This window comes from Nomascus leucogenys, chromosome 6, assembly GCF_006542625.1.
Source record: "Nomascus leucogenys isolate Asia chromosome 6, Asia_NLE_v1, whole genome shotgun sequence".
NCBI classification, from domain to species: Eukaryota; Metazoa; Chordata; class Mammalia; order Primates; family Hylobatidae; genus Nomascus; species Nomascus leucogenys.
In genome coordinates, this window is record NC_044386.1 from 73,132,832 (window position 1) to 73,146,626 (window position 13,795).

At 41.8% G+C, this 13,795-nt stretch overlaps 1 protein-coding gene across 2 annotated transcripts in view; it reads left to right on the forward strand.

Annotated features, from left to right (window-relative positions):
- The window catches only part of SNRPN (small nuclear ribonucleoprotein polypeptide N), a 159,205-nt gene that overhangs the window by 120,153 nt on the left and 25,257 nt on the right, over positions 1 to 13,795 (forward strand). The gene's annotated exons all lie outside the window — the stretch shown is intronic.

Sequence of the window (13,795 nt, forward strand, 5' to 3'; positions counted from 1 at the left end):
ATCAGGTGGCCACAGCTCATATTTGTAATTACCTTTGTCTACTAGTCATTATGTATTCCCATTGTCCTCAGCAAGCACCACTGCTGGTTGTGATTATTTACCTGGTGGGGTGACCCAAACCTTCGATTTCTGGAGGGTCTAGGCCAGTCATAGCCCTGCCTGAATTTCACTGTTAGAGTTTTCCATGGGCTTTGGTGACAGAGCTTGGTTAATCCTGAAATACCCTAAGGAATCCCTTGTACTTCATATATATTCTTTCTTACTTCCTTTAGGAAGCAGAAGTCCAGTTTCTCCTTGGTAATCAGGATAAGTGGCACTAGCCAGCACAACAATTCCCTTCTTTGTTGATTCAAAGGCATGAGGAGCCTAAAAGGGTTAGATGGCAGTCTTTTTTTTTTTTTTAGACAGAGTCTCACTCTGTCACCCAGGCTGGAGTGCAGTGGCACAATCTCGGCTCACTGCAGCCTCTGCTGCTCAGGGTTCAAGCAATTCTTCTGCCTCAGCCTCCCCAGTAGTTGGGATTACAGGTGCCTGCCACTGTACCCCGCTAATTTTTGTATTTTCAGTAGAGATGGGGTTTCACCATCTTGGCCAGGCTGGTCTTGAACTCCTGACCTCGTGATCCACACACGTTGGCCTCCCAAAGTGCTGGGATGACAGGCGTGAGCCACCGTGCCCGGCCTAGATGGCAGCCTTAACTTCTAGTTCAGTCCAATTACTGCTATATCTACTGATGGAAGTATTCCTGCTGTTGGAACTAAGACTGCCAGATCAGAAGAGTATGAGGTCATGGGAACAGGAAACACAAATTTTACTAGTTGGTCAACTAGGGATATTTGTGGAGGCCTGCCATTCCCATTTCTATCTTTTGGTTTCTAGACTTGTCAACCCTGACTATGGGAGAAACAGTAATATATTGGACACTGACTCAGACGGTATACAGCCTCCTGAAAAGCCTTACCCCAGTCCTGTAAGGTATTACCAAATAGCTGGTACTGTAACTGAATCTTCAAAAGGCCTTTCCACCATTCTATGAAATCATCTGCCTTAGGATGGTGGGGAAGATGGTAAGACCACCAAATTCCATGAGCATGGGCCCATTGCTACATTTCCTTTGCTATGAAGTGAGTTCCTTGGTCAGAAGCAATGTTGTTTGGAATACTGTGACAGTGGTTAAGGCATTATTGTGATTTTACAGAGGGAACTTTTGACAGAAGCACTGCATGCAGTGTAAGCAAATCTGTATCCAGAGTAAGGGTCTGTTCTAGTAAGGACAAAACACTGGCCCTTCCATGATGGAGGGGATTCAATGTAATCAACCTGCCACCAGGTAGCTAGCTGATCACCGTGGGGAATGGCACCATAGTGGAGACTCAGTGTTGGTCTCTGCTGAGGGTAGATTGGGCACTCAGTAGTGGCCATAGCTAGCTTGGCCTTGGTGAATGGGAGTTCATGTGGCTAAACCCACATGTAATCTTCATCCCTGCCATCATGGCCACTTTGTTCATAATCCCATTGGGCAATGACGGAAAAATGAGCCTGACTGTATATATGAAACAGGTCATCCTATCCACTTGGGCATAAAAATGCTCCTCTGCTGAGTGGGCATTCACATGGCCACAAATGTCTTTACCTTTTTTTTTTTTTTTTTTTGGCTGATGTAGAGAGGTCTATCTATAGGTCCATCTGTCTCTTCCCAAGGCTTCCTTGTCACCAATTTTCTAATCATGTTCCTTCCACATTACTGACCAGCCAAACCATTGGCCACGGCCTATAAATTGGTATATAATTGCATGTCTGGCCATATGTCCTTCCAAACAAAATAAACAACCAGGAACACTGTCCCAAGCTCTACCCACTGGGAGGATTTGTCTTCACCACTGTTCTTCAGGGAGGTCTTCAGAAAGGCTCTGTAGTGCAGCAGTTGTCCACTTCTGGGTGGTATGTGCATATTTTGTAGAACCATCTGTAAACCAGGCCTGAGTCTTCTCTTTTTCCATCATCTGATTGAAGGGAACCCCCCCATGAGCCATAGGTGCAGCTGGGATAGAGAAAGCAGTGTAGCAGGAGTGGGGGCCATGGACATTTGAGCCACTTCTTCATGTAACTTAGTTGTGTCTTCAGATCATGTTCTGGCTGTGCAGGCTTAACTTTACAGCTGGGCGGGTAAGACAACACCCAGTTCATGAAGGGCAGCTTAGGTTACATGGTAACTTGGTGTCCTATGGTTAAGCTTTTAGTCTCCACTAATGCCCAGTAGCAGGCCAACAGCTGTTTCTCAAAAGGAGAGTAGTTAACTATAGAGGATGGCAGGGCTTTGCTCCAATATCCTAAAGGCCTATGCTGCAACTTACCAATGGGGGCCTGCAAAAACTCCAAAAAACATTACTGTCTGCTACTGACACTTCAAGCATTGTTGGTTCTTTTTTTTTTATTACTTTTTTTTTTTTTTTATTTTTCGAGACAGGGTCTCGCCCTGTTTCCCAGGCTGGAGTGCAGTGGCATGATCCTGGCTCACTGCAGCCGCTGTCTCCCAGGTTCAAGCAATTCTCATGCCTCAGCCTCCTGAGTAGCTGGGATTACAGGGGTGCGCCACCACACTCGGCTAATTTTTGCATTTTTAGTAGAGGCAGGGTTTCACCACGTTGACTAGGCTGGTCTTGAACTCCTGACCTCAAGTGATCTACCTGCCTCAGCCTCCCAGAGTGCTGGGATTATAGGTGTGAGCCACCACACCTGGCTGCATCATTGGTTCTTGCAGAATCATGTGACCATAGAGACAGAGAAATTTACCTTGCAGCCTGGACCTGTTGCAGAAGCTTCTCTTATTTTGGGATCCACTCAAAACTACAGCTTTTCAGGTCATTAATGTAGCACATGAGCTGGGTGTTTGAATCCCTGAGCTAATTTTCCCCCTACTTTGTTCAGTGAAATTACGTGCAACTAGATAGTCTCATTATACTTGTTAGTTTGACAAAATGTTTGAAGGTATCATAAATGTTAACCCAGAACCTTGCCTTTTATACTTATTTAATTTAAAGTATCTGGGCTGGGCGTGGTGGGATCCCAGCACTTTGGGAGGCCAAGGCGGGCAGATCACCTGAGGTCAGGAGTTCAAGACTGGCCTGGCCAACATGGTGAAATCCCATCTGTACTAAAAATACAAAAAGCAATTAGCTAGTGTTCTTTTGATTACTTGTAATCAATGCCTTTAAATCTAGTTAGAGTACCAATTTCAGAAACCAACCCCAGAACTAATTCAGAAAATTTATTCTTAAGATCTAGTTCAGGTAGAGCTATTCTTGGTACCAAAATCTGTGTGTGTTAGGGTTCTCCAGAAAAACAAAGTGAACTAACAGGATGTATATAGTCTCAGTCTCTGTCTCTCTTTCTCAGAATTGGTCATGTGGTTATGGAGGCTGGCTAGTCCAAAATCTTCAGAGCAGGCTATGGGTTCAGGGAAGGGTTGATGTTGTAGCCCTAGACCAAGGGCAGTCTGGAGACAATTTCATCTTCTTTTTCTTTGGTTTGTTTTCTCTTATGGGTTTCAGTTGAATGGATGAGGTCCACCCATATTAAAGAAGGTATCTGCTTTACTCACAGTCTACTGATTTAAATGTTAATCCCATCTCAAAACATGCCATCATGGCACCATCCAGGTTAATGTTTGACCCAATATCTGGGTACCATGGCCTAGCCCCATTGACACATAAGATCACTATCACAGTCAGATAACAAATATTTTTAGCTTTGTGGGTCATATAGTTTATGTTACAACTACTCAACTGTGTGGTTGTAGTCATGGACAATACATAAACAAATGGCCATGGCTGTGTTCCAATAACACTTTATTTATAGATACTAAAATTTGAACTTCATATAATGTTCACATCACAAAATAAACTTTTCCTTGGATCCTTTCCTCCTTTCCCCCACCCACCATGTAAAAAAAAAAAAAAAAAAAAAAAGGACCGCAGCCAGTTGCAATGGTAGGTACCTGTGCATATCACTATGCCTGTAATCCCAGCTACTTGAGAGGCTGAGGCAGGAGGATCACTTGAGCCCAAGACTACAAGGTTATATTGTGCTATAATTAAACCTGTGATCCAGCCTGTATAATATAGAGAGGCCCCATCTCTTTAAAAAAATATACAGGCAGCAGGCAGGATTTGGCATAGTTTGCTGACCGTCAAGGGCTCTCTTTTCTAAAACATAGACATGGTAAGAATATGTGCAAAGGCCATGGGTGAAGAGCTTTTTACTGTGTTGCTTGTGTTCCAGTTGGTGCATTCTCAAGAGTAGGTACTTTCTTTTCTTGCTCATTCTCTTCCTGAGCCTATCTTGGGATTTTCTAAGAAGGTTGCTATTAGTCTAGTCTTTTTCCAGCTGCTCCCTAGATTGAGGTGGGAGAGGAGAAATTCAGCAAAGATTTATCTCTCCTCATCAAGGCTGTTCCTTGCCTGCTTTCCTGTGGGACAGATGGTGCATGTAGGCAAAAGGCTGGAACATGTCAGCTGCCCCTGTTACTTGGTGCTTTGAGCAGAAAGGCCTGTTGGATTAGTTCCTGGGCTCCAGTGCCCAATGTGTGTGTGTCCTGTTTTGTGTTTTTACCCATCTTTCTGCCTTGGCTTTAGGTTTATATATTTGCATTTATGAAAACTTTTTATGGAATAAAATTATAATGAAGAGGAGCAGCAAAGAGTTGTGGTTGAGAGCTGGCAGTACTGGAACCAGAATGCTTGGCTTGAATCTGGGCTCAAATGCTTGAGAGCTGTGTGACTTTGAGTATGGTTCTTTTCTTTTCTGGGCATCAGTTTCCTAATCTGTAAAAGGGATGGAAATAGGGCCAGGCATGGTTCCTTATGCCTGTAATCCCAGGTACTCAGAAGGCTGAGGTGGGAGGATAGCTTCAGCCTAGGAGGTCGAGGCTGCAGTGAGCCATGATTGTGCCACTGCACTGTAGCCTGGGTAACAGAGCGAGACCCTGTCTCTAAAAAAAATAAAAAGAAAAGATGGAAATGAAATAGTAACTCACACGGTTTTTTGTTTTGTTTTGTTTTTTTAAGACGAAGTCTTGGAATCTCACTCTGTCACCCAGACTGGAGTGCAGTGATGTAATCATGGCTCATTGTAGCCTTGACTTCCTGGGCTCAAGCAATTCTCCTGTCCCAACTTTCTGAGTGTCTGGAGCTACAGGCACGTGCTACCATGCTCGGCTAATTTTTGTATTTTTAGTAGAGATGGGGTCTCCCTATGTTATGCAGCCTAGTCTCTAACTCCAAGGCTCAGGTGATCCCCCTGCTCAGCCTCCCAAAGTATTGGGATTATAGGCATGAGCCTACAGTAGCCATCACGTGGTTTTTATTTTTTGTTTTTTATTTATTTTTAATTTTTTATAGATCTAGTCCTGAATCCAGAACATGATTTTTAAATGAACTAATGTTAAAGTACTTAGAAAAGTATCTGCTGCATAGTAAGGATATGTGTTTGTACAATAAATAAAAATAAAGGGAGCTGCTCACATAGAGCGCAGATTTCAAACCATCTAGTCTTTCTAGTTTTATTACATTGAATTTCTGCTTCTGAATTTTTAATTTTGTTAAAAGAAGGATGTTAGTCCCTCTAAAGTATCATTTCCAATATTTTGTTTATGTTCCATAAATTTTAAGGTTATTTTACTTCAAATTATTTTATAATGTATATGCCTTTTATATTTGTTTTAGTTATATCAAAATGTAGCTTTCAAAAATATTTTAGTATGTATAATTATTTCAGATTACTATTAGTAGAAGTGCTTTTTTAAAAGACAAATATGATATTTAAGAGACCCTGCCACAGAAGTACTCCTCATGGCAGGGAAGATGGACTGGGGATGATGTGGCAGTTATACAAAGAAAACCTCACATTATTTTGTATTTAAAACATAACCTGAGGCTGGGTGTGGTGGCTCACACCTGTAATCCCGGCACTTCGGGAGGCCGAGGCAGGTGGATCACGAGGTCAGGAGTTCAAGACCAGCCTGGCCAATATGGTGAATCCCCATCTCTACTAAAAATACAAAAATTAGCTGGGCGTGGTGACATGCACCTGTAGTCCCAGCTGCTTGAGAGGCTGAGGTAAGAGAATTGCCTGAACCCGGGAGGCGGAGATTGCAGTGAGCCGAGATTGCGCTATTGCACTCCAGCCTGGGCAACAGAGTAAGACTCTGTCTCAAAAAGAAAAAACCAAAACAAAAAAACATAACCTGATTTTATATTTTGTTTTGTCATACAGTTGTATTTGTTTTAAAATATCTTTCCACCCCCTCCAAAAGTATTTTATCCAAGTAGCAGCACATCTTATTTCTGTGTCTGGATTGGACTTTATTTATACTTGTTTCAAACTAAGGAAAAAGAAAGTAATTTATATCAGTTAAAAGACCTCTGCTTCTCAATAAGTTGGGGGGCGGAGGAATGGGTCTCAATCTACCACTCACTTTTCTACTAGAATTTCTTAATGTTGCATCAGTGTTTTACAATGTAATCGAAAACTCAAAATAGCAATCTTCCTTTATTTTATTTATGTTTTGAGATGGAGTCTCCCTCTGTTGCTCAGGCTGGACAGTGCAGTGGCATGATCTTGGCTCACTGCAACTTCCACCTCCCAGGTTCGAGTGATTCTCCTGCCTCAGCCTCCTGAGTAGCTGGGACTACAGACGCATGCCACCATGCCCAGTTAATTTTTGTATTTTTCGTATAGATGAGGTTTCATCATGTTGGCCAGGATGGTCTGAATCTCCTGACCTTGTGATCTGCCCGCCTCGGCCTCCCAAAGTGCTGAGATTACAAGTGTGAGCCACCGCACCTGGCCTCATAACAGTTTGTATTTACAAAATTATTTCAAAGATAGTAGAGAGTTCCCATGTGTCTCATATGTTTCCTCCATTAACATGTTACACTTGTTTCATTGATGTACCAATATTGGTACATTTTTATTAACTGAAATTTATACTTTATGCAGATGTCTTTGGTTTTTCTAAAGTACCCTTTTTCTGTTCCAGGATCTCATCCAGGAAATCACAGTACAGCTAGTACTCATGTGTCTCAAGGTTGTTCTTGGTTGTGACATTTTCTGACTTTGTTTTGATGACCTTGACAGTTTTGGGGATTACTGGTCAAATGTTTGTAGAATGTCCCTCAATTAGGGTTTTTAAAAACTGATTTATAATTCACATAGTATAAAATTTACCCTTTTAAAATATATAATTCAGTGCTTTTGAGTATATTCACAACGTTTCCCAACCATCCTATGGTTGGAAAATTAGATAACCTACTAATTCTAGAAATTCCAGAATATTTTTTTTTTTTTTTTTTTTGAGACGGAGTCTCGCTCTGTGGCCCAGGCTGGAGTGCAGTGGCACAATCTCGGCTCACTGCAAGCTCCGCCTCCCGGGTTCAAGCAATTCTCCTGCCTCAGCCTCTCCGAGTAGCTGGGACTACAGGTGCCCGCCACCACGCCCGGCTAATTTTTTTGTATTTTTAGTAGAGACGGGGTTTCACCGTGGTCTCGATCTCCTGACCTCATGATCCGCCTGCCTCGGCCTCCCAGAGTGCTGGGATTACAAGCGTGAGCCACCGCGCCCGGCCTAATTCCAGAATATTTTGATCATCCCAGAAAGAAACCTCATAACCAACAGCAATTAGTCTCCTTTCACTCCTCTCCCATCCCCTATAAATCCCGAATTTGCTTTCTGTCTATATGGATTTGCCTATTCTTTTTTTCTTTTTTTTTGAGTAGAGTTTCACTCTCCCACCTAGGCTGGAGTGCAGTGGCACAATCTTGGCTCATTGCAACTTCCGCCTCCTGGGTTCAAGTGATCCTCCTGCCTCAGCCTCCTGAGTAGCTGGGATTACAGGCATGTGCCACCACACCCGGCTGTTTTTTGTATTTTTAGTAGAGACAAGGTTTCGCCATGTTGGCCAGGCTGGTCTTGAACTCCTGACCTCAGGTGATCCACCTGCCTCAGCCTCCCAAAGTGCTGGGATTACAGGCGTGAGCCACCACATCTGGCCTGGATTTGCCAATTCTTAACAGATCATGTAAAAAGAACAGTAAAAACGCCTGACATATTGGCTCATGTCTGCAATCCCAGTACTTTGGGAGGCCAAAGTGGGACGATTTTTTGAGTGTAGGAGTTGGAGACCTCTCTGGGCAACATAGTTAGAACAGGTGTCTACAAAAAATAAAAAAATTAGCTGGGCATGGTGGCGCATGCCTGTAGTCCCAGCTACTAAGGAAGCTGAGGTGGGAGGATTACTTGAGCCCAGGAGATCGAGGCTACAGTAAGCCATGATTGTGCCAATGCACTCCAGCCTGGGTGACAGCGTGACACTCTATCTCAAAACAAAAAAACAAAAAAATAAACCCCATAATATGTGGCCTTTTCTATCTAGCTGCTTTCACTCAACATAATGTTGTCAGTGTTCATCCATGTTGTTTCATGAATCAACACTCCATTCCTTTTTATAGCAGAATGATATTCCATTGTACCATGCCATAATTGTTTGCTTTTTCTTTTCTTTTCTTTTCTTTTTTCTTTTTTTTTTTTTTTTTTTTTCTGGAGAAAGGGTCTCACTCTCTTGCCCAGGCTAAAATGCAATGGTGTAACCGTAGTTCACTACAGCCTCAACCTCCCTGGCTCAAGCAATCCTCCCACCTCAGTTTGGGTAGCTGGGAGTAGAGGCGCACACCACTATGCCTAACTAATTTTTAAAACAATTTTTAGTAGAGATGGAGTCTTGCTATCAGGGAGATCTTGGGACTCCTGAGTTCAAGCAATCCTCTCGCCTTAGCTTCCAAAAGTGTTGGGATTGCAGGCATGAGCCATTGCACCTGGCCTCATATTTTGTTTATTCATTCATCAGTTGATGAGCATTTGAGTTGTTTCCAGTTTTTTTTTTTTTTTTGAGACGGAGTCTCGCTTTTTTTTTTTTCACCCAGGCTGAAGTGCAGTGGCTCAATCTCGGCTCACTGCAAGCTCCGCCTCCTGGGTTCATGCCATTCTCCTGCCTCAGCCTCTCCGCGTGCTGGACTACAGCGCCCCCCACCCGGCTTTTTTTTTTTTTTTTTTTCTCTTTCTTGGTTCATGCTATTCTCCTGCCTTTTCATTTTTTTTTTTTTTTTTTTTTGACGGTCTCATTCTGTACCAGCTGGATCATGCTGTCGGCCATGACCCCCCCCAGCCCCTCCCCCCATAGGGACTACAGGTGCGTGCCCCCACACCCAGCCAATTTTTGTATTTTTAGTAGAGATGGGGTTTCACTATGTTGGCCAGGCTGGTCTCGAACTCCTGACCTCGTGATCCGCCAGCCTCGGCCTCCTAAAGTGCTGGGATTACAGTCATGAGCCACCATGCCCGACCCCCAGTTTTTTAGCTATTATAAATAAGGCTGCTATGAAAATGCATATACATGTTTTTGCATTAATGTATGTTCTCATTTCTTTGTGTGTGTGTGTGTGACAGGTTTTGCTCCGTCACCCAGGCTGGAGTGCAGTGGTGTGATCATAGCTTACTGCAGTCTCCACCCCTCAGGCTCAAGTGATTCTCCTACCTCAGCCCCCCGAGTAGCTGGGACCAGAGGTGTGCAACACCACATTTGGCTTTTTTATTTTTTATTTTGTAGAGACGGGTCTTGCTATGTTGCCCAGGCTGGTCTCGAACTCCTGGATTCAAGCGATCTGCCTGCCTAGGCCTCCCAAAGGGTTGGGATTACAGGCTTGAGCCCCTGTGCCCGGCCCCTATGTTTTCATTTCATTTTTTTTTTTTTTTTTTTTTTTTTTTTTTGAGACGGAGTCCTGCTCTGTCACCCAGGCTGGAGTGCAATGGTGCAATCTCCCTCATCGCAACCTCTGCCTCCCAGGCTCAAGGGAGTCTTTAGCTTCAGTCCCAAGCAGCTGGGACTACAGGCGCCCGCCACCATGCCTGGCTAATTTTTGTATTTTTTAGTAGAGACAAAGTTTTACCATGTTGGTCAGGCTGATCACGAACCTCCTGATCTCAGGTGATCCACCCATCTCGGCCTCCCAAAGTGCTGATATTACAGGTGTGAGCCACCGCGTCTGGCCGTTTTCATTTCTTTGTGATCTGCTTAGGAGTAGAATTGTAGGTCATATGGTAACTTCAGGGTTAACATTTGTAAGCATTGCCAAACTCTTCCCCTGTGATGGTGCTGTTTTACATCCCAATCAGCAGTATTAGAGGGTTCCAATTTCTCCACCTCCTCCACAACCCTTGTCATTGTCTTTTTAATTATAGCCCCAAGTGGCATCTCATTGTGGTTTTCATTTGTACTTCTCTAATGACTTAACGATTGTGTCTTTTCATGTGCTTACTGGCCATTGGTATTTGAGAACTATTTTAATCCTTTGCCTATTTAAAAAAAATGTTTTTGTCCTTTTATTGTTGAATAGTAACACTTTTTTTTTTTTTTGAGATAGAGTCTCCCTCTATTACCCAGGCTAGAGTGCAATGGCGTGATCTGGACTCACTGCAATCTCTGCCTCCTGGGTTCAAGGGATTCTCCTGCCTCAGCCTCCTGAGTAGCTGGGACTACAGACATGTGCCACCATGCCCGGCTAATTTTCATATTTCTAATAAAGATAGAGTTTCACCATGTTGGCCAGAATAGTCTCGAACTGCTGGCCTCAAGTGATCCGCCTGCCTCGGTCTCCCAAAGTGCTGGGATTACACTTATGAGTCACTGTGCCCAGCCAAGTAGTAACACTTCTTTATACATTCTGGATACTACACTCCTAGTAGCTTTACGATTAGCACATATTTTCTCCCATTCTCTTGGCTGTCTTTTCACTTTCTTAATGTCCCTTGAAGCAAAAAATTGTATGTAACTGTGATGAAGTTGAGCGTATTTATTATTTTTGGTTGCTTTTGTTTTAGGTGTCATATCTAAGAAACTGTTGCCTAATTCAATGTTACACAGATTTATATATATACACACGTATATTTATACATGTATATATAAGTATACATGGAATATATATGTAAAATATACACATACACAAATGCCATATATCACATACGTGGGTATATATGTGTACCTGTATACATATATAACATGTATATATATATGTTTTATAACAAGTGACATATTTTATTGATCTATTTTGAGTTAATTTTTGTACATGGTATGATGCAAGGGTTCTGATTAGTTTTTCTAGTCTCCTTTGTCTATTTTGTACAGAATAGTTTTATTGCAGGTTTAGTGTCCTTTAAGTACATAACCTTAAGTGTTTGGCTTGGGGATAAATATAGACTTTGGGAAAATTGAATTGTTGGGAGACCTATCAGGGTCTACTAACGTATCATAGTGGAGTTTAGTGGCAATGTCTCCTTCTCTGTATCTTCACTTCCCAGTTGTAAGATATGCTGAATCAGACCTATTATTAACTAACATAAAATATGAGTGAGCCTAATGGCAGTTCTCTTTGGATTTTCTGTAAAGCCCAGGACACCCATTATGACCTCTCAGACTCCAAAGCAAATTTCCTAATGCAGTAGAACAAACAGGAGATTATGAGGAAAGGCAGTCAGAGTTTGAAAAGAGAACACACCAGAAACAATGGAAGAGAGGTCCAAGAAACTAGATAAGTGTGAGTTGAGAATTGAATATAATTTTATTTAATTTTAATAATACTTTAATTGTAAAAGTAATTCATAATCATTGCAAAAACTACCAGGCACTGTAAAAATTAAAAATACTAAACAGTCTCAAATTGTGACAGCCAAGAGAAACCTAAAGAAACATGATTATAATGTTTGTGGCATGTAAGTTTGGTGTCTACAATGGAAAAAGGATATTAGGAAAAAAAAGAGGAAATATAAGATATAGAAATTAGTTAAAACAATGAGAATAAAAAATGAACACCCAATTCCTACTCCTAGAAGAAGTAGTACTCTAACATTTGATGAAGTTCTAAGAGCCAACATTTTTACCCTGCTTTTACTAGGACCTGTTCTAAATAGTATTTTAGCTCATTTAATTGTTAAGCCATTGTATAAAGTAAACAGAATCTCTTCTTTTGGAATTTAATGCACAGAGGGTTATATAACTTCCTCAAAGTAACACTGTTGTCAAGAGTCAAAGCTAGAATTTGAATCAAAAGAGCCTGAGTCCAAAGGCATGGTTTTCATCACTGGACTATAATGATGTGTATTTTTTCATAATTTTTTCAGTGTAAAACTGAACATACAGTATGCCTTTATTTATTTATTTTTTCGAGATGGAGTCTTGCTCTGTCACCAGGCTAGAGTGCAGTGGTGCGATTTCAGCTCACTGCAACCTCCGCCTCCCGGGTTCAAGCAATTCTCCTGCCTCAGCCTCCCGAGTAGCTGGGACTATAAGCATGCACCATCACGCCCAGCTAATTTTTCTGTTTTTTGTAGAGATGGGGTTTCATCATGTTGGCCAGGATGGTCTCGATCTCCTGACCTCGTGATCTGCCCGCCTTGGCCTCCCAAAGTGCTCGGGTTACAGGCGTGAGCCACTGTGCCTGGCCTACATTTTATTTTTCGATTCACTCCCGTGATCAGAGTCAACTTCCCATGTTATTTTATGTGAATATGTATCAATGAACTATTAGAAATTGCAATGTTTTTGTAGGTCAAAGCAATTGAATATTGACAATTTTATATGATTCAGCCTAATACATCATTTTTTCAATCAGCCATATTGCATGTTATTGTTTATATATACGTTTATTTATTTAGCCTATCTGTTCTCTGTGAGGAACATTACACAGTTTCTGAGATTTTGTTATGATAAAAGTCAGCATTGATAAGCCTCTGTGCACCTGTTTTAATGTAGGATCATTGGGAACTGAGCAGTAGCTTACAGGGCTTGGGAGGGGATTTAACCATTTAGTCAGCCTCCACTAACATCACCCTCCCTTCTTTGACAATGAGCAATTGAGAAAGGGCAGATGTGTGTAAAAACTATGCAGATGCAGTTTCAGGATTATTTTCTTCTTCTCTGCAGTGTCTTTTCCCAAGCTACATCAGCGTCTAAATTTTGGAGTTACCGATGCTTCCGTTATTTCTGCAGATAGAATATTATGTCAAAAATAATGTTTACTTGTCCATTAGTATTATATAAAAGTACCTGTTTCTCCCCACTCCAGCTATCATTGATTATTGGTAAAAATTTTAATGTATCCAATTCTAATAGGCAAAGAAAGGCTCTCTTACTTAAATCTTAGGTGGGGGTCTAAGTTCATATTTTTGTTTTGCAAGAATTGAATAGCCAGTGTTTTTGAATTGAATGATCTATCCATTCCATATAGGAGAGTTTAATTATATTGTGATTTCGGGGGAGATAATTTTCACAATTTACCCCCTCAAAATGTAGAAAGTAGAAAAAGGGAAGAAAAATCGCACCAAATTTGAACAATGTGGCATGCTTTTAGAGTTAGGGATGTTTTCTTCTGGAAGGATTTCAAGTCTGGCATATTTGCATTGGTTGTGGTTATGGCGCATTTAACTTTTCCAAACCAGCTTTCCTGTACCGCACATAGGAAGACCTGAGGGTGAGTGTAAATTAGGATTGTTTGGCCAGTGGTGTGTGCAAAAATTTCTTGTAGAACCAAGAATTATTTCTTTAGTATTTTACACATTTTAAAAAATAGGTAGAAATGTCCATTGATCCCAGGTTGCTTATGGTTTCTAGAGGCCCCCTGTCAATGCAACAGTGCTGTGGAGCCCTAGGGGTCCAGTAGCCCCCTCCCCCCAGGTCATTCCGGTGAG